The sequence below is a fragment of the Mauremys reevesii genome, linkage group 11, assembly GCF_016161935.1.
Source record: "Mauremys reevesii isolate NIE-2019 linkage group 11, ASM1616193v1, whole genome shotgun sequence".
Lineage (NCBI taxonomy): Eukaryota > Metazoa > Chordata > Testudines > Geoemydidae > Mauremys > Mauremys reevesii.
The window spans coordinates 60181537-60201781 of record NC_052633.1 but is presented as its reverse complement, the minus strand read 5'-3'; the positions used below and the strand labels follow the sequence as shown (position 1 = coordinate 60201781).

At 43.9% G+C, this 20245-nt stretch overlaps 1 protein-coding gene across 1 annotated transcript in view; it reads left to right on the top strand.

The window, feature by feature from the left end:
- The window catches only part of MGAT5 (alpha-1,6-mannosylglycoprotein 6-beta-N-acetylglucosaminyltransferase), a 235215-nt gene that overhangs the window by 928 nt on the left and 214042 nt on the right, over positions 1 to 20245 (top strand). The gene's annotated exons all lie outside the window — the stretch shown is intronic.

Here is a 20245-nt window from a genome sequence, read left to right as displayed (position 1 = left end):
ACACACACACACAGCGCCCTTGTGCGGGGACACACACACACACACACAGCGCGTCCTTGTGCAGGGGGGGGACTCGGGGACACACACACACACAGCGCCCTTGTGCAGGGGGGGGGACTCGGGGACACACACACACACAGCCCCCTTGTGCGGGGGGGGGGGACTCGGGGACACACACACACACAGCGCCCTTGTGCCGGGGGGGGGACTTGGGGACACACACAGCGCCCTTGTGCCGGGGGGGGTACTTGGGGACACACACACACACAGCACCCTTGTGCCGGGGCGGGGGAGGACCTCGGACACACACACACCGCCCCTGTGCCCGGGGGGATGGACTCGGACACACACACACAGTGCCTCTGTGCAGGGGGGACTCGGACACACACACACACAGAGCGCCCTTGTGCTGGGCTGGGGGGGAGGACTCGGGGACACACACACATACACACCCGCCCCTGTGCCGGGGGGGACTCGGGGACACACACACACACCACCCCTATGCTGGGGGGGGACTTGGGGACACACAGAGCGCCCCTGTGCCTGGGGGCACGGGGGACTCGGACACACGCAGCGCCCCTGTGCCTGGGGGCACGGGGGACTCGGACACACGCAGCGCCCCTGTGCCTGGGGGCACGGGGGACTCGGACACACACAGCGCCCCTGTGCCTGGGGGCACGGGGGACTCGGACACACGGACACACACAGCGCCCAGGCACAGGGGACTCGGACACACACAGCGCCCCTGTGCCTGGAGCGGGGACTCAGAGGGACACACACACACAGAGAGCGCCCCTGTGCCTGGGGGGAGGGGAGGGAACTCGGACACACACACACAGGGCCCCTGTGCCTGGGGAGAGGGGAGGGAACTCGGACACACACACACAGGGCCCCTGTGCCTGGGCGGGAGGGAAACTTGGACACATGCACAGTGCCCCTGTCGTGGGGGGATGGACAGACACACACTTGGACACACACGCACATATAGCGCCCCTGTGCCTGGGAGCGGGGACTCGGACATGCACACATAGCGCCCCTGTGCGGGGGGGGGGGGCACTTGGATACACAGGCAGCGCCCCTGTCCCAGGGAGGGGGAGGCATGACACACTTGGACGGACACACACACACACACACAGAGGGGGAAGCACAGGACACGCACAGCCCCTGGCGCGGGGGAGGGATACACACACACAGTGCCCCTGTACGGGGGGGGCGGGAAGAGGAGGATATGGACACACAGCCCCTGGCTGGGGTAGGGAGGACACAGCCCCTGGCACGGGTGGGGGGGGGGGAAACAAGACACGGGCACACACGTACAGACAGCACCTAGTGCTGTGGTGTGTTTGGTGACACACGGGCACAGACACTCAGCCCCTGGCACGCGGAGTGGGGGGACAGGACATGGAGACACACAGCGCCGGTGGGGGGAGACACCCAGACACAGAGTGCCTGTGTGTGTGTGAGGGGGGGACTGGGGTGAAGACACCTGGACACAGAGCGCCTGTCGGGGGGAGGAGGGGGCGTGGAGACACCCAGACACAGCGCATCTGTGGGGGCAGGGTGCGGAGACACATGGACACAGCGCCTGTGGGGAGGAACAGGGCGTGGAGAGACACAGATACACACACGGAGCCCCTGTGCTGGGGGTGGGACGGACACGGGACACACGGAGCCCCTGTGCTGAGGGGGACTCGACAGATGGACACGGACACACATGCAGATGGAGCCTCTGTGCTGGGACACACACACAATCCTGCCCCGGTGGTGGGAACGTGCGCACTACCCCAAGCAGCGGGCGTGGGCCGCGCAGCTGGTGCACAGCCTCCTGCCCCTGGGCACTCACTCACTCTCAGCCCCTGCCTCTCTGCATGGAGGGGCAGACACCCCTTGCCTCCTTGTGGGTGGGGTGGAGCCGCAGCCTCTCTCCTTTACCCTTGCCTCTGAGCTGCTGTCTCTTCTAACCACTGTGTCTGTGCTGGGAATGTATCGCTGGTCCAGCCCCTTTCTCTGCCATGGACAGCATACCTCTGTGGGCTAGTGGCCAAATGCTGTCATCCCAGTTATACAGGGGACTCTTCAGAGGTGCTTCTAGCCATGCCCTCTGCTCCTGCAGATCTATAGCTGTTAGCTACTAAGCGGTGGTCTTCTTGCCTTTCTAGGCAGTATTTTTAAGGTGTTTTTGTGGCTGTAAATGCTGTAAAGTCTTGTTCAGGCTGTCTTCATCACACTAACCTTGTATAACACCCCGTAACTCTCTAGCCCCCCTAGGTGACCAGTGACCGAACTGTAGTGTGTTATTGAGGGCAGGTGTAGCATTGAGCAAGGTATTGTTCATGCCAAGTCTGATGGGGGACAGAGCGTTTAATGGAGCTGTGTGAAAATCTTGGAATAAACACCCCAAATCTGGTAGAGTTCACTGGGGTTTTGTTACTAACCTAAAGAATCATTTTGAGTAGAGTCATAGACATGGATGGTGCTTTATGGAAGATGTGAAAAGACAGGTCCTTTCCACAAGGAGCTTAACAGTAATTCAGACACAAGGCAGCAAAGGATGACAAATAAACAGTACGAGGAGGACAAATGTTTCAATAGCAAAAGATGAGTTATGCTTATGTTACAGAGACCAGGTTTGATACAAGACTTACAGTGCTGTGTAAATCTTTTAGATTAACTGGCAGCTCAACTGTGGTTTGGGGTGAGTTTTGGTTTATGTCTTGCACTTTTCATTTTCCTCCAAACAGGAGGAGTATGTAAATTTCAAGATGTGCAAGTGTTAAAAGGTTCATTCAAACTGCTGTGATCTATGCCAGACAAGTTTTGTTTTCCCTTGGTCTACTTAGTGTTTTTTGCTATCAATATAATTAATCTTGTTGCAGATTGGAAATTACAGTACCCTTTGTTTTCCTTGTTCTGTATTTCTTGTGCATCCAAATCTCCCCCTAAAACTCATGGAAATGCGGACTATGTAGGGAATGCAACATTAGGCCTTATTTAAGCATTTGTACATTTCAGATATAGATCAAATAAGGTTATTTTTCTGCACACTTTAGAGTTTTTCTGACTAATTTTTGGCAGGTACTTTATGTACAAGCATGTAATATTCAGTATGATGTGGAAATAAAATTTGAGGGGAAATTTTAGTTATTTTCATTTTAGAAAATGAGGCATTGTTCAAAAGGTCCCCATCCCCTCATTTTCTTTCAATAAAAATTCCATCAGTGTTAGTGTCTGACTGGAATCTACATATTATCTTGCAAGTATTGAATACAGTCCCGTTAGTGCCCATGTTTTCCCCTTGCAGGCTGATGGGAGCAATTATGGTCAATGAACTTCAAAGTAGAAACCTTCTCAGTAGCCTTGACAACTCCATCATTATAGTTTATCGTGTCAGGAATCCCTTTAGATAGGGATTTATTCCCAAGGCTGAAGTCATTCAAGTGTATATTACATCCAAAAAACTATGCTGAAAGAATTGTACGGTTGCAAAGTCAGCTACTCAGAAGTTAGGAAATATGAGAGTTAAGGTTGTGGCTCACTTATGCACATACATTATGATACAGTCTTCATTACATGATCGCATGCTGGGTTTTTTCCATATGACCCCTGCCTCATCTGACGTTGTGCAGTCTATATGGCTTTATAAAAATTTAATAAGAAGTGAATATAATCTAACTGGAATATGCTTCATGCAAAAGGTCTCTTGTAAGGTATCATTACAAAGCTTATTATCTACTGAGTGTGGTCATCCTATTTGTATAAATGTACCACTCTTGTATCTGAAACTAGAAATATGAAATATAACTCTGAGGGCCTATTGTAATTATGTAAAGTGTGGGCCATTAATGGTGGTTTGAACTCTTGATGATTCGCATTAACTAGGACCATTGTCTGCAAATGGCTGTTTTTTACCTGTAAGTCTTCCTGTATGTGTGTGTGCTGGCAAGTGGGTAATGAAGTCTTGCAGTGACATGTGATCATGTCACCTGAACTGGAATCTGCCTTTAACCTGGTGACTTTCCATTGAGAAGGAGGGGATGGGAACTCAAGAGAGGGACAAAAGTATTCCTGCCTAATGCAAAAGATATATAAAGGGGTGGAAGAGAACAAAGACAGAGAGGAGCCATCATGAAGAATCCCTTAGCCACCACCTGAGCTGGAACAAGAGCTGTACCAGAGGAAAGAATTGTGCCCAGGCCTGGAAGGTGTTCAGTCTGAGGGGGAAAAAAAACTTACTGAAGCATCTCTGAGGGTGAGATTATCTGTATTCAGTTTGATTAGACATAGATTTGCACATTTTATTTTATTTTGCTTGGTGACTTACTTTGTTCTGTCTAAGCTTTCGTGGGCTACAGCTCACTTCTGAGCTGTAGCCCACAAAAGCTTATGCTGAAATAAATTTGTTAGTCTCTAAGGTGCCACAAGTACTTGTGTTCTTTTTGCGGATACAGACTAACACGGCTGCTACTCTGAAACCATTTGTTCTGTCTGTTACTACTTGTAACCACTTAAATCCTACTTTCTGTATTTAATAAAATCACTTTTTACTTATTAACTCAGAGTATGCATTAATACCTGGGGGAGCAAACAACTGTGCATATCTCTCTATCAGTGTTATAGAGGGCGAGTATTTATGCGTTTACCCTGCATAAGCTTTATACAGGGTAAAATGGATTTATTGGGGTTTAGACCCCATTGGGAGTTGGGCATCTGAGTGCTAAAGAGAAGCACACTTCTGTGAGCTGTTTTCCGGTAAACCTGCAGCTTTGGGGAAGGAGCTCAGACCCTGGGTCTGTTTTGGAGCAGACGGGAATGTCTGGCTCAGCAAGACAGGGTGCTGGAGTCCTGAGCTGGCAGGGAAAACTGGAGCAGAGGTAGTCTTGGCACATCAGTTGTCAGCTCCCAGGGGGGTTTCTGTGATCCAACCCGTCACACCTCATTCTCTGAGTAGTTATTCATGTTCAGAGCCCAGTTCCAATTCACTTCAATGGAACTTGCTGAGTGCTCAGCACTCCTGCAAATCTGGCCCCAGTTGTCTGACACTGGGCATCTAGAAAAGTAGGACTACATAGTTAGTGGCCAACTGTGAACGTTGTGATTTAAGTGAGTTGCCCAGCATCACATAGGAGCTCCAGTTTTACAGGTGGCATTCAGCTTTGTTAACCACTAGACTGTCCTGTCTCTTGATACAATCCCTTGCCTCATTCACTACACGACATCCAGCTTCTGTGACAAATGATGTAGGGGTCCTATTGACAACAGCCTCTTTGACAACACGACTGATTCATCCCCAAGCAGTTCCATCCTATCCACTGAATGAAATGGGGGTGTCCTGTGTTTAAGCAATAGTGTTTGATCATGTCTTAAAGACTGTAAAGGGACGGAATTAAGATTACACAGCCACTTTAATTCTGGCATTTCCCAGTTTTTTAGTGCTTTTCTGTGCAATTGTAACTCTTTTTTAATGCATTTTTCTCTGTAATATTTAGTATGTGTGTATGCATATAGATGTAGTACACTACAAACTAACTATTGCCTGTGTTTATTGATAAAATACCCTTTCTCCTGTCCAGTAACAAACAAACATTGAGGCAGTACTTATATTGCTGCACAGAGAATTAAAATGCAAAAAAACACCTGAAATTGTGCAAAAGCCCCTGTAGTGTGATTTTTTTCAGAAAAGAGGGGGTGGTCATACTGAGAGAAAAACACTAAAAACCTCTGGGGTTATTTTTTGGAAGAGGGATGAGCTGGGGGGTACCTAAGGATATATCACACAGTACTGACCACTTCAGGGAAAGCTCTGTCACCTGCATACTTAAGGTGTTGTGGGTGGTGTAGCTGGGTGGTTCATGTCCCTAAATACAGAAAAAAGATGGTGTGCACACCAGGTAAGTGATTACCAAGTGCTTCACCTCTGCAGAACAAGCTTGGACGTGTGGCTTGAAGATGAATTTTGTTGGCTTTATTATTCCTATCCCCCTTTCTTATGTAACATATTCCATTTTTTTCATCCTTTTTATATGTGGATTTAGGAGTCTGGGATGGTGCTAGCTTGAAAGCCTGGGGTTGAAATTGCCTATCCACAGAAAAGGTTAATACAGGTAGTGGCAGCTCATGTTTCCTACCCCAAAATGAACCTGAAACCTGACTGTTAGGGAGGATATTTCATTTTCTGTATACATTCAGTCTGGTCTCTGCTGAGTCTGGGAAGAGCAGTAGTTGGTGGATTTGGGTATGTGGACACCTGTTTGCTAGCAAATCATCTGAGACTAACTCGTTTCACAGCAAGCACTGTCATTTTTATCACTTTCAAAATAGTGTCTCAGTTTCAAAAAGTTGCTGAACATTACTGTAAAAATAGGGGAGGACTAGATGGTTCCTGATATTTGTAATTGTAAATCGAACCATTTACCCATTCATTGATATGAATCCAGTCTAGGTTGGTAATGAAATGTTACTATCTTTTGTGGCTTGTGAATTTGGTGGGTCTCTGGTTCCTAGTGCACAACTGTATTTATCACAAAAATATAGATAGAACCATTATTGGCAGTCTCAGCAGAAAGGCCAAAGATTGAATGAATGGGCTGTGGGAACTTTCTCAGATCTTGCCTGGAGTTTCCACTGTATGTGGGGAAACTTGCACTGCCATTTCCTGTGCTATACCTTTCTGAAATAAATGAAGCAGTTAGTTTTCAGAGATGCCCACATGGCTTCCTTCTTCAGCAGTAAATTCGCATGTGCTTGCAAACACTCCCACGCCGCCCCTCCCCTCAAATTATAGAATAGGATTAAGTAAGTAAAGCTCACTCCTTTGTTGCTGGAAGATAAATCCTTTCTGCTGCCTGAGGGGGAGCCAGCTCCCTCAGGCATGATTGAAAGAATATTGAAAGTAAAGACAGTGATTGAATACTTAGGCCTGGTCTACACTACGTGTTTAAACCGAATTTAGCAGCGTTAAACCGATTTAACCCTGCACCCGTTCACACAATGAGGCCCTTTATATCGATATAAAGGGCTCTTTAAACCAATTTCTGTATTCCTCCCCGACGAGAGGAGTAGTGCTGAAATCGGTATTGCCATGTCGGATTAGGGTTAGTGTGGCCGCAAATCGATGGTATTGGCCTCCGGGCGGTATCCCACAGTGCACCATTCTGACCGCTCTGGAAAGCAATGCACTGGCCAGGTAGACAGGAAAAACCCCACGAACTTTTGAATTTCATTTCCTGTTTGCCCAGCGTGGAGCTCTGATCAGCACGGGTGGCGATGCAGTCCCAAATCCAAAAAGAGCTCCAGCATGGACCGTACGGGAGATACTGGATCTGATCGCTGCATGGGGAGACAAATCTGTTCTATCAGAGCTCCGTTACAGAAGACGAAATGACAAAGCATTTGAAAAAATCTCCAGGCTATGATAGACAGAGGCCACAGCAGGGACTCAGCACAGTGCTGCGTGAGAAGTGTAACAGAAAGCCAAAGAATCAAATGGACGCTCATGGAGGGAGGGAGGGGGTACTGAGGACTCCAGTTATCCCACAGTCCCCGAAAAGTATTTGCATTGTCGGCTGAGCTCCAAATGCCTGAAGGGTCAAAAACATTTTCCCGAGTGTTTCAGGGTGTACATCGTCAATTTACACCCTTCCCCTCCGCCCCCAAAAGAAAAGGGAAAAAAATAATTTCTCGCCTTTTTTCAATGTCACCCTATGTCTACTGCATGCTGCTGGTAGACGGGGTGCTGCAGCGCTAAACACCAGCATCCCCTTCCCGGTGGCAGACGGTACAATATGACTGCTATCCATCGTCATCATCAGCCCATGAGTGCTCCTGGCTGGCCTCAGTGAGGTCGGCCGGGGGCGCCTGGGTAAAAATAGGAATGACTCCCGGCAGATGGTACAAAAGGATTGGTAACCGTCCTCATCATAGCAACTGGAGGCTGAGCTCCATCAGCCCCCCCCCCTTTCATGTCTAAAGAAAAGATTCTGTACTGCCTGGACTATCATAGCAGCGGGAGGCTGCCTCCCCCTCATTTTATCTCACTAAAAGTCAGTGTTTCTTATTCCTGCATTCTTTATTACTTCATCACACAAATGGGGGGACACTGCCACGGTAGCCCAGGAGGGTTGGGGGAGGAGGGAAGCAATGGGTGGGGTTGTTGCAGGGGCACCCCCTAGAATGGCATGCAGCTCATCATTTCTGCGGGATCTCTGGGGCTCTGACACGGAGCGGCTGTGCTCTCTGGTTCTCTAGTACACTTGCCTCATATTCTAGGCAGGACTGACTCTATTTTTAGACAAAACATAAAGAAGGGAATGACCCAGGGAGTCATTCCTATTTTTGTCCATGCGCCCCCAACCGACTTCAGCAAGGCCAGCCAGGAGCACCCATGACAGCAGCAGACAGTACAAAAGGATTGATAACCGTCATCGCCAATTTCCAAATGCAAACGGTGCAAAATGACTGATAACCATCATCTCATCGCCAATTTACAATGGCAGACGGTGCAATAGGGATGGTAATTGTCTCTGCTTCCTTGCAAAGGCAAATGAATGCTGCTGTGTAGCACTGCAGTACCGTGTCTGTCAGCAGCATCCAGTACACATACGGTGACAGTGACAAAAGGCAAAACAGGCTCCATGGTTGCCATGCTATGGCGTCTGCCAGGGCAATCCAGGTGAAAAAGGGCGCGAAATGATTGTCTGCCATTGCTTTCATGGAGGAAGGCTTGAGTGACGACATTTACCCAGACACTGTTTTTGCCCCATCATGCATTGGGATCTCAACCCAGAATTCCAATGGGCGGGGGAGACTGCGGGAACTATGGGATAGCTACGGGATAGCTACCCACAGTGCAACGCTCCGGAAATCGACGCTAGCCTTGGTACATGGACGCACACCGCCGAATTAATGTGCTTAGTGTGGCCACGTGCACTCGACTTTATACAGTCTGTTTTTAAAAAACCGGTTTCTGTAAAATCTGAATAATCCCGTAGTGTAAACATACCCTTTATGTGAGTTAAATCAGAATGATCGGACTTCCAGAAATTGATTGTCTGAAACTGAAGAAGAAACTAGCAATTTTGAGGACAGATTATCTAAAATCCTTAATCTGTTTTGTAAAGTAGAATCGTCACAGGCATATTTTAGGAGATTAAGGAAATCATAACAGCCAAAATAGATATTCATGTGACCTGCATGTGTGAATGGGTATATAATGAAGACAGTTGTTGCTTTTGGGGATCATTTTTTTTCGTCTTAATACCCTAATGTTTCTCTTTGGTGAAACTGAGGGAATAAACAATTTCAGGAGCCTCTTCTGATTTTCTTAAAATCTTGAAAGCATTTCTCTTTAAACAACTTATATTTCCTTAGGTGTGGCAGCAGAATTTTCAGTTGGCTTGTCTCCTGACCCCATTCTAATACCAAGAGAGTAGTATGTAACTTTTCTCCACATGTTGCCCCCAAAGTGCAATACAACAATATAATCATTTGGCACATATATTGTTTTTCATTTAATAATTTACTATCAGTAGTAGTGTGCAAAGTGCTTTACAGACTGGTACGAACCGAGGGTCCATGCCCTCAACAGCTTGCATTCTAGGGCTATGTCTACACTTGAAGCTGGGGATGTGATTCCCACCTCGCATAGATGTAGTCGTGCTAGCGCCAATGAACTAAGTGCTCTAAAATAGTAGTGTAGCTGGGGTAGCAAGTGCAGTGCAGGCTAGCCATACCAAGTACATGCCCACAAAATATATAATGCAGCCCCAAAGAAAGCATGTGGTAAAAATGGAGAGATCTAGATTCTAGCAGAATCCTTATTTATGCACATGTCAAAAAAAAAAAAATCACAGACTTCACCATGGCTTACTCTGCTTCCAGAGCAGGTTGCAGTGGTGCTTCAAAGGAGGCCCTGTAAGGGATGTCACGTTCTTCTCCCTAGAGACTGATGTTGCTGAACCAGTGCTAATCTGATAGTTGTGAAGCTGATGGGGAAATTCCTTTTCTGTAATCAATTTAAGTGGTGTCATGCTTCCATTTCCAAAATGGCATGGGGATAGCTCAGTGGTTTGAACATTGGCCTGCTAAACCTAGGGTTCTGAGTTCAATCCTTGAGGGGGCCATTTAGGGATCTGGGGCAAAAATCTGTCTGGGGATTGGTCCTGCTTTGAGCGGGGGGTTGGACTAGATGACCTCTTGAGGTCCCTTCCAACCCTGATAGTTTATGATTCTATGAAAGATCATGGAATTTTTTCTCTACTTCTGGGCAGAGTGGCTTTGGAGTCCAGTGTTTAGTCTGTCTACTCATGTGGCAACATAGTATCTGTGTGCTTCCCAAGTGTTGAAAAATAGAAATAACAATTTCTTTCCTTTCAACACTATATGAGAAATAGTTCAATTACTGAAGTATTTGGTTTGTGTGTGTGGAAAAACTAGTCATAGACTTTAAGTCAGAAGAGACGATCGTGATCATCTAGTCAGACCTCCTGTACGTTGCAGGCCACAGAACCTCACCCACCCACTCCTGAAATAGACCCTAACTGCTGGCTGAATTACTGAAGTCCCCAAATCATGGCTTAAAGACTTCAAGTTATAGAGAATTCACCATTTACACTAGTTTAAACCTGCAAGTGACACATGCTGCAGAAGAAGGTGAAAAATTTCCAGGGCCTCAGCCAATCTGACCCAGAGGAAAATTCCTTCCTGACCCCAAATATGGTGATCAGTTAGACTCTGAGGATGTGGGCAAGACCGATGAGGCAGATACCTGGAAAAGAATTATCTGTAGTAACTCTGAGCCCTCCACATCTAGTGTCCCATCTCCAGCAGTTGGGGAATTTTACTACTGGCAGTCACCAATGGGCCACATGCCATTGTAGGCTGTCCCATCATACCATGCCCTCCATAAATTTATCAAGTTCAGTCTTGAAGCCAGTTAGTTTTTTTGCCCCCACTGCTCCCCTTGGAAGGCTGTTCCAGAACTTCACACCTCTGATGGTTAGAAACCTACCTCTGATTTCAAGCCTAAACTTGCTGATGGCCAGTTTATAGCCATTTGTTCTTGTCTCAACATTGGTGCTTAAGTTAAGTAAGTCCTCTCCCTCCATGGTATATATACCGCTAATGTATTTATAAGAGAGCAGTCATATCTCTCCCCTCAGCCTTCTTTTGGTTAGGATAAACAAGCCGAGCTCTTTGAGTCAGATCATCCTAGTAGCCCTTATCTGCACTTGTTCCAGTTTGAATTAGTCTTTCTTAAACATGGGAGACCAGAACTGCACACAGTATTCCAGATGAGATCTCACCAGTGCCTTGCATAATGGTACTAACACTTCCCTGTCTTTACTGGAAGTACCTTACCTGATGCATCCTAGGACTGCATTAGCCTTTTTCATGGCTGCATCACATTGATGGCCCATAGTCATCCTGTAATCAACCAATACACCCAGGTCTTTCTCCTCCTCTCTCACTTCCTACTGATATGTCCCCTGTTTATGGCAAAACTTCTAAATGCATGGCCTTGCACTATTAAATTTCATCCCATTTCTATTACTGCATTTTACGAGGTCATCCAGATCTTATTGTATGATCGGTGGTCCTCCATATCGGCAGTACCTCTCAACTTTGTGTCATCCGCTAATTTTATTAGCGCACACTCACTTTTTGTGCCAAGGTCAGTAATAAAAATGTTATATAAGATTGTTCCCAACACCTCCCTCCAGTATGACCTGTTCTTCAAGGGAATCAAGTTCAGCAGCTATTTCAATTGTTTTACTGCCTCCTTTCTGTGTTATCTGTAACAATAAATCTTGCTATCTACTTAGACCTAAGAAAAGGGCATCGGAAACTCTTACACTCTACATAGCTGGAGGACTCTACATACTTGCGTATATATGATTGCACTATGTTCACTACTGTACTAATTCTTAAGGCTCCTACTTTTCTGCATTTGAGGGAACCTAATGTTCTTCCTCTCACTTGTGTGTTTCCTCAGTTGTTTACTAAACGATTTCTCCTTTTTCATATTTTGTCTGTTGATTTATAACATTATTTTCTAGGATGTTAAATGGCCCAGTTAAGATGGAAATAAGTGAACGTACAATGAGACCTGTACAAGACCTCCTGTCTTGAGAACATCCTTAAGTGTCTTCAAATACATTTGACAATTCTGTTTGTGGAAAATCTGTTAATTAACCAGCTTTGTCTGCCCTTTGTTGCTTAAGGTAAATTCTATTTACTTTGTGACTGTGAAGTTCAATGGTTTCTAGGAGTTGATTTTTCTGAGGTCATTCTCCCCATTCCTTTGCTTCCAGGTAGGCATCTTACTACTTGGAAGTATTTGCACCCTAGCTATGCAACAACCCTCTCTCATACAGTCCCTCTGACTTCAAGGGCACTGCTTATGTGAACAATGATCTCTTGAAAGAGTCAGAGTTGTAGGGATTTTCGAGCTACAGTTATTCTACACTCTCATGATACATCTGGGAGAATATCTTGAATATCAAATATTCCACATGATTAAATTTCTCTGTTCTTTCTCCACTATCAGGAAAGATCCTTGTCTTGGTGGCATCCCTCATTATGGGAGATGCTTTTATATGCTGTTCTAGATTCCATTTTTGATAGACTGTCTTTAATCAAATGTGTTTCATTAGACATGCAAGTCCTGTAAGGGCGTGATACCTGGGTCAAGGCAATCTGATGACTAGTGCTTATTTCACTGAACATAAAAGTCTGATTCTCATAATTCATTTGCTAAAACCTAACACTTTTCTTTTTCCTAAATAGACTTTCAGTAACTTACATGAGTTTATCTCAATTGGTCCCACATAAACTTGCCCTAATTTCATCTACTAAGTGTGAAACTTATCAGATGCTGCCTGAACTGTGTTGCTAATGGATGTTCAAATAAACAGAATTTCTTCTCCTTTTGAACAGACTTGTTTAACTTAAAGTGCAATATGGGAAGCTTTCAAAATTGCAACATAAGAGTCTGTTATCAGATGTACCACTTCATTAGTTTTTAAAGGGAGTTATTCTAACAGGCCAGAGTAAACAGTAGAAATAAAATGAATGTGATGTGATGTGTGTCTAGTCTTGACACAGTCTCTCTCTCACTCACATACCGGTATACTGAAACTTGTTGATAGTGAACTTTGTGTGTAAAATGAAACTCTCATGATTCAGTGAATTGTAGTGTGAAAATTGAAGTTCTGGTTTAAAAAGAAATTGCTTAAAGTGAATTTTTTGTGTATGGATGAATTGGTGCTGGAAATATTAACTATGAAATAGTTTCCCTCTGTTACTATAGGCTGGAATTACCAAATTCTATTCAGACTCTCATAGAGATAAGGTGTTTCATAGCCAATGACTTGAAAGCTAAAAATCAGTACTTTTAAATAGATTCTATTTGATCCCCAAAAGTCTTATCCATCATATGGATGTTGCCAGTCTTGACACTTTCTTTCATTCTTTAATCTCAAAATAACCTTTCCTTTCTCATTTAATTCCTACATACGTGATGGGTTACACAATAAATACTGTAGTTCCTTTTCTGAAAAGGAAATGGAGAATGACCTCAGTGTCTCTCTTCATTGCTTAATTTCAAAATCCTTGATGAACTACCAGCTGAATTAGCCCCCTTTCTGAAAAAGGGATACAAGCGGACATACTTATTTTTCTGGAGAGGCACCTGAAGCCTGGTCGCTTTACTATGAAAAAAATTTCAGATTTGTATAGTAAGCCCTTGTGTCCTAAACTGAAAATTGTTTGAAGAACAACTCTCTGTGCATTAAATAAAAAGCAGGTGAAAACAAAACACCCCCCCTTCTACTCTCGCTGAACCTGTGATAACTGGCAAGTAAATTTGACAGATCTATTTGACTAAGGTAGTAATATACATAGTTCCCGTACTAAAGTGAATTCAGAGATTTCTTTTGCCGACACTTTTGTCCTTCAGTTAGAAAGCATTCACCCTCAGACTCCTTAACAACTAAGTATGGATTTGTAAAAGGCAAATATACTGTAGCTCTGAACACAAGAGCTTTACATAACCTGATTGTGAACATATCTTCCCCTGTGGCATTGCTTTTGCTTGATGTGGAAAAAACCTTTTTTTTCCATATAGCTGTTCTCTTGACTGCTTTACAGTGGTTTAGTTTTTGGACCTAAATTGATCAAATACATTTCATTATTATATGTTAACCCTTCTGCAAAAATATTACTAACTGTCCTCCTTTCACATATTTTTGTTTGAGCCCTTAGCAATGAAATCGAACAGCAGTTAATGGCTTCCCTGGCCAGTATGTAAAAATTAAAGAAGTTCTGTATGCTGACAACACTATTAACTCCTCACTTAAAACAGTTCTTGTTTTTTTTTTTTTTTTTAGGTATTTCTTATGTGTCAGCATTCTAAAGGAGTCAGATACCTCACAATAGGTGTCGCTTACTCTTTCAGTAATTATGCAGAAAATGTTTAAAGTGGCACATGTAATGAAACTCTGGTGTGCCTTGAAACTGTTGTGGAGGATTCTCTGGAAACTGTCAAAATAATGGGATTGTGTTCTCTATTCACTTCCCCTTTACATCATGCTCTCAAAATAATTTGTAACATTAAATACATTTAATGTAATAATAGGGTGCCCCAAACTGGATTTGCCAATCTAGTCACCTAGAAATATAATCTGATATATGGTCCTGGAGTAACAATTTTAGAGGATCCCAAGTGACAGTGTGGCCAGATGTCCTGATTTTATAGGGACAGTCCCGATATTTTGGGCTTTTTCTTATATAGGCACCTATTCTCTTCCCCCACCCCCACCTCATCCTGATTTTTCTCACTTGATATCTGGTTGCCCTACTTAGCAGCCTACACATTTTCAAAACTTAGAAGTATCATTGAAAGTCAGGAGGACTTAGAAGCCTAAGGGCTTGCATACACTTCAAACGCTACAGTGGCTAGCTGCAGCTGTGATGCGATAGCACTTTAGTGTAAACACTACCTACCCTGACAAGGGTTTTTCCCATTGGTGTAGGTTATCCACCTCTTCGAGAAATGGTAGCTATATTGATGGAAGAATTCTTTTGGTGACCTAGTTCTGTCTATACCAGGAGTTAGGTTGGCTTAACTATATCACTCAGGAGTGTGGATTTTTTACACCCCTGAGCTACCTAATATTTTAATGTAGATCAGTCACTTTTGTGTGAAAGTCACTTTTGAAAATGGGAGTTGGGTGGTTCTGAAAATTCTGCTTCTTGTCTATGCACAAAATTACACTGGTTTAACTGAAGATAGGATTTAATATTGATTTGAACTGGTGGAAGCCATTGGGTAAATGAAATTATATTGGCTTAAAGTTGGTTAGCCATAGAGAATCTTCTTTATTGGACAAGCAATCTAATCTGGTGGTTCCTTATTTTGCTGAACTATTTTCTTCATAGTTTTATTTAGAATGACTTTTCTTACTCTTTTCTACTATTTTAATCCTATCAGTGCAACTTCCAGTATTAACATTCACCTTGTATTGCAAGTCATTGTTTTTCCTGTTGTGGAAACAGGAATATTGCTACAGTCTTTGAGTTGAACAAGTTACAGAATTAATATAAATTAAATGACAATATTCTACTATATAGTTCTCATTTGTGAAGCACTGTTTTATTCTGAGTCCCTGCAGGCATAAGATTATGTTCAGTCTAGTAGATACATAAGAAAATGAATGTCATAATAGGTCAGATTTCAGTCTTTCATTACAAAACGTAGGAACCTAGAAATAGTGCTTCAGTAACAATTGAGCTGAATATTATTATTATTATACCAGCGCTTTGGAGTGGAGCCCAGAGCTGGAGCGCAGAGCAGCTCCGGAGCAGTGGAGTTGCAGGTTTTTGCCTGGAGCTGGAGCGGAGCTGGAGCACAGCTCCAAAGCCCTGTCTTATACTGTGTTCAATATACACCTCTGCCCTGGTATAATGCGACCCGATATAACATGAATTCGGATATAACGCGGTAAAGCCGTGCTCCGGAGGATCAAAGCAAGTTCGATATAACGCGGTTTCACCTATAATGCAGTAAGATTTTTTTTGGCTCCTGAGGACAGTGTTATATTGGGGTAGAGTGTACTTATAAAAGATCTAGACGTAAACGTAAAATCTCAGCTGATAAAATTTGCAGATGACACGACGATTGCTAGAGTGGTAAAAAATGAGGAGTCATCCAGAGCAATCTGGACACTTGGTTAGCTGGGCCCATTCAAGCAAAGTGTATTTTAATATAGCCAAATGCAAGGTGCTACATCTAGGTACAGACCGCTCCAGCTCTCCCCCCCGCCCCACACATAGGAGCTGCCATCAGAGGGGGTGCGGGTTTCTTTTGGGAGCCAACTGAGGTAAGCACTGCACCCCTCACTCTCTCCCGCACCCCTGCCCCAGCCCAAAGCCTGCCTCCAAACGCCCGCCCTCTGCACTCCCTCCTGTACCCCAACTTCTTGCCCCAGTCCAGAGCTCGCACCCGAACGCCTGCCCCTTGCGCCCCCTCCTGAATCTCAACCGCCTGCCCAGCTCAGAGCCTGCACCCAAACTCCCTCCCAGAACTCAACCTCTCCTGCATCCAAACTGTCTCCCAGAGCCTTGGGTAGGGCGGGGGCGGGAGTGGGGGTGATGGGACTTGGACCTGTCTGGTCACCACCAAAAATTATACAAACCTGCCGCCCCTGGTTAAGCACTGGAATAAATTGACTAGGGAAATTGTGGAATCTCCATCATTGGAGATTTTTAAGAGTAGGTTAGACAAACACCTGTCAGGAATGGTTTAGATAATACTTACCCCCTGCCACGAGTGCAGGGCTCAGGACTAGATGACCTCTCGATGTCCGTTCCACTCCTATGATTCTATTGTACCAAAATTTTGTGAAAGAGATGGGTGTATTTCCTGTGATCTGGTAGTACAGGAAAGGGTGCGACGCATACTATACAGGAAATATACATGTAACTTGGCAGTTAAACTATAGAATTTCTACTTCATGCTGCATAGAACAGAATGCATATCTGTTCAAATGCTTAGAGCCAGTTTATTCCAATTTGGCTATGATCATGTAGATGCCTTATGATTTCTTATACTAAGTAACTGCAAATAATAGATATTTTAGTCGTATCTTTTCCTGTACTTATGGAATCCCACTTGACTGACATTGACTGTCACAAAAAAGCTACTCAGTGTATTTGCTTTCTTTTAGGTTTAATTAATCTATCTAAATTATGTAAACATCACTGCTAACAGTTTGAAAACATAGTACGTACAGGACAGAAATGCTGAACAGCGTTTCTAACAGTTGATTTTTAGTGTATTCCGCATCTCAGATATCTGGCTAATTTTATGTGATTATTATAGATAAGATTCTTGATGGACAAATTTGAAGTATTATGAGCTTGTAATTGTGTTATACTGATTAGTTACACACATATTTTAAAATATTTTTTTATCGATTGTACTCTTAATAAATTTGAATAATAGCCATTGTTCTCTGCCAAATACCAGCTGAGTTTATTTCTATAAATCAATAAATGAATTGTAGAAACAGTCTTTATATGCAGTAATGCAGTATATGCAGAATACTTCTTATGCCTACCTGGATAATATTTCTTTTATTATTTCTTAAAATGTAATAAAGATGGAATTTAAATCAAATAATGCCTTCAGAGCACATGACAGTTATTTTTGTCTTGTAGAAGTCCGTGGGTAAATTTATCACAACATTTGCTATGCTGCTATGGTTATAGATCAATTAGGGTTTTCATTGTAAATCCTACAATTAAGAAGTTATGAGATATGTAGGTGGAAAAATTCTCTCCAGTTTCAGTACTGGTATGAAAGGCTCTAACGTAGGGTGGGAAGTTAGGGGTGGAGATTGAGGTTACAGGTCTCTCTCATCTTTATTTTGCGTAAACATATTTGTTTTTAAATATTTTTGGTACTCATTCACAAATGGCTTTAGTTTTGAATAGCAGATTTTTCAGGCCATTAGATTTTTAACGATCACCAGTTGCTTTAATATTTGCAGACTGGTAATCTATTGACTTGTGCAACTTTAGTATTTAAAATATATAGTCTCGGTGAATGTTTCATAGACTGTCCTTGCTCTTGTCACTTTCATAACCTTACTTACTTTTCAGTTTTGAGGATGTATTTTATGTTGGTAAGGAAATGCTTCCTGCAGCTAGTGCTGTAATCTCTAATTGCTGTTGAAAAATTTCCTCCAATTTTTCCACTGGCTTGTCAGGGAGATGAAATACTAAATTAGTAAAAAAGAGAGCTTCAGAAATCTGTTTTTAATATGTAGGAAACAAATCTGAATTAGTGGTATATGTTCATGGCAAAGTGTTTGATCAGAGGTCTCTGTCTAAAATGGGGAAGGAGACAGTTAAATAGACCTTAATATTTTGACATCTCTGCTAGGGAAAATTGCGTTGACTTCTATTCAAAGGTAATAATTGTTTATTGCCAACTACTTTTGCTTGAATCTTTTCAAAAGTATGAATATTTATTGCTTGAGAGAGTTTCTGGATTGATATCCCCATTGACTTTACCATACCTGATATGGGGAAAGTTAGCAACAGTAGTTCTAGCTTCCTTTCAACCTTCCTGTGTTTTTAACCCAGATGACTTGGGGACTACTGATGGGGGTGAGAAAGTGGCTGAGACAGTCCATTTACGGTAGTCCTTGGCCTCTTTGCAAAGTGCTAGTTAGTACTAGCTGAGGTGGAGATTCTGGGAAGTTTCCACCAGTACACCAAGAACTGGGCTGAAATTACCAACTCATTAACACTGACCATTGAACAGCCATCTGACTGAATTCAGGCCCCATTGCAGAGTATAGATAGGGTAATGAAACAAGCATTCCAGTGTAATGGGTTGAATTCTGTGATGATGTAAATAACTGCACACTCATTTACTTATGGTCTTTGGGGTTTCGACAGTGCTTAATTGTTGCCAGGGCTGAGCACCGGCACCTCCAGGCTTGGCAGTTCATAGCCCTGGCACCTCTGGGCTTGCTGCATCAGTTACGAATGTAAAAAAAAATTGCGTGAGCCCCAGCACCTAATGGCTTGCGCCCTGGCACCTCTTTCATTACAGTTAAGCACTGGGCTTGGACCATAGCTATCTCTGCCTTCTGTGAGCAGCATTTAGCACAATGCGTCTCAGGTATTTTTAGGCTTTTTATTGAGGGCAGTAAGTGACTAGGAGAGAAAAGGCCTGTTCAGATTAAGCATCTGTTGAGTTTCTGCTGAAGTCCTGTAGCTTGATTAATGTCCTAGCATCATAGCTGCTCCACCACTCAGGTAGTTTGCACACAGTGTAATGTTACAGCAAAATGCTAGTATTGATTAAGCTACTGTAAAAGTTTCCAAGAGTGCTTTCTTACATACCAAGATATTGGGATATGTGGTGGGATGTCTAGAATAGAGAAAACAGAGAGCCCTTTGAATGAACAAAACAGTGATCCTTGTATAAAGAGCATACTTGGAAAAATATCACTATAATTAAAATATACAGGGCAGTTAGTCTACATAAAGCTTACATTTAGCATGTCTCAAAGGAAAATTACCCAGAGAATGAATTCTTTTTATAGTTGAAAATGAAGCACGAGTGTATTTTTCTTTCCCACATCCAGGGTGTGGGGTTTCTGCAGTCCGCTCAGTCTTAAAACTTAGAACTTCTTTATGCCTTCCTCCCTCCCTCAACTTTAAGCTCATGGCCACTGTCTGAACCAGGATTGTTGGTAATAAATCTCTTCAGACTTAGCCATTGCTGTTCCTGGGTTGGCTAATTGGGTCGCTTCAGAATGAAGCATGGTTTGGGGTTTTTCTTTTGTTGCTCCTTCATGCTACAGCATTCCCAAGGGACATTTACTCTTACGGTGGCATGTAGAGTACAGACGCTGCATGCCCAGCTACCCCCAGGTGTAAATCGCCGTGTAGGTGGTGAGGCACAGCTTAGGCAAGGAGAGTGTCCTATACACGTGAAGCCCCTAGGGCAGTGGTCACCAAGCAGTCAATCCTAGCGGATCTCCCAGTCGATCGTGATCTCTGGTGGTGCAGCGTGGCTGCTACTAAGGCAGACTCCGTACCCTGACCCCATGGTGCTCCCGGAAGTGGCCAGTAAGGGCCCTAGGGGCAGCGGGAGGCAGAGGTCCCCCTCTGCGTGCTGCTCCTGCCTGCAAGCACCGCCCCCGCAACTCCCATTGGCTGTAAGAGCTGC